Source organism: Panthera uncia, chromosome A2 (genome assembly GCF_023721935.1).
Source record: "Panthera uncia isolate 11264 chromosome A2, Puncia_PCG_1.0, whole genome shotgun sequence".
Classification (NCBI taxonomy): domain Eukaryota; kingdom Metazoa; phylum Chordata; class Mammalia; order Carnivora; family Felidae; genus Panthera; species Panthera uncia.
In genome coordinates, this window is record NC_064816.1 from 96,287,995 (window position 1) to 96,288,958 (window position 964).

Genomic DNA, 964 nt, shown 5'->3' on the forward strand with positions numbered 1-964 from the left:
GTATTAATCTGATTCTCAATACTTTTTCTGAATAAACAAAACTTTTCCCTGCATGATCACACATTTAAGTATTTGTTGCTTGCAGATAGATACAGAGAAACCAAGCATGGATGTGTATCAGACAATTCCACAGTGGAGCTGTGCATCTCTGGGTGGCTGTGTAAGCTGCAAGAAAAGTCCCTCCCTGGGCACTGGCTGTGCACCAGAGGTGGCCATCCGGGCAAGGTCAATCTGAAGAGGATGTGAACACCAGCAGCTGCTCGATGGGTTTAAACCACCACTCATCTGCCTCCAGCTCTTCTACCAAACCAGCTAATTTTTTCATCTGAGCAACTTGCTGATCATCTTTCACCTGTTTAAGCACAGATGTCACTTGGTAACTGAAAACAGATTTTGCAGAGGAATCTCTCAGAGCCATCTTCTAACATCTCTCCAGCTCCCTTGGGGTAGGTGAAAAGGGCTTTCCGTGGTGGGGCAAGGTCTGAGACACTGACACCAGATCCAGTGACAGAACTTCCAACGACCCCAGCAGCTGAGGAGGATGATGAAGAGGCAGCCATTTCCTCTCTAGCAGAATTCTCACTTCGCTCAAAGGATGCGGCACTTTCCCCTACAGCCCTGCCCCCCAGGGGCAGCCAGAGCTGCAGCGCAGGCAGCGTTTAAGAGGAGGACTGGAGACTCAATTCTTTCATTTTGTTATGTTTTGTTTTAATTTTTTTTAATATCAAATTTATTGTCAAGTTGGTTTCCATACAAAACCCAGTGCTCATCCCAAAAGGCGCCCTCCTCAATACCCATCACCCACCCTCCCCTCCCTCCCACCCCCCATCTACCCTCAGTTTGTTCTCAATTTTTAAGTGCAGACTCAATTCTTAAAGAAAGCACTATAGCATAGGAGAAAGGTTATGTGCTTTTGAGTCAGTGACATCAGGGTTAGGATGCTGACTTTTCCTCCACTGGCCAG

At 46.9% G+C, this 964-nt stretch overlaps 1 pseudogene; it reads right to left on the reverse strand.

Moving 5' to 3' along the window:
- Positions 1 to 223: 223 nt before the first annotated feature.
- Positions 224 to 603, reverse strand: LOC125930994 (anaphase-promoting complex subunit 16-like; annotated as a pseudogene).
- Positions 604 to 964: the final 361 nt, after the last annotated feature.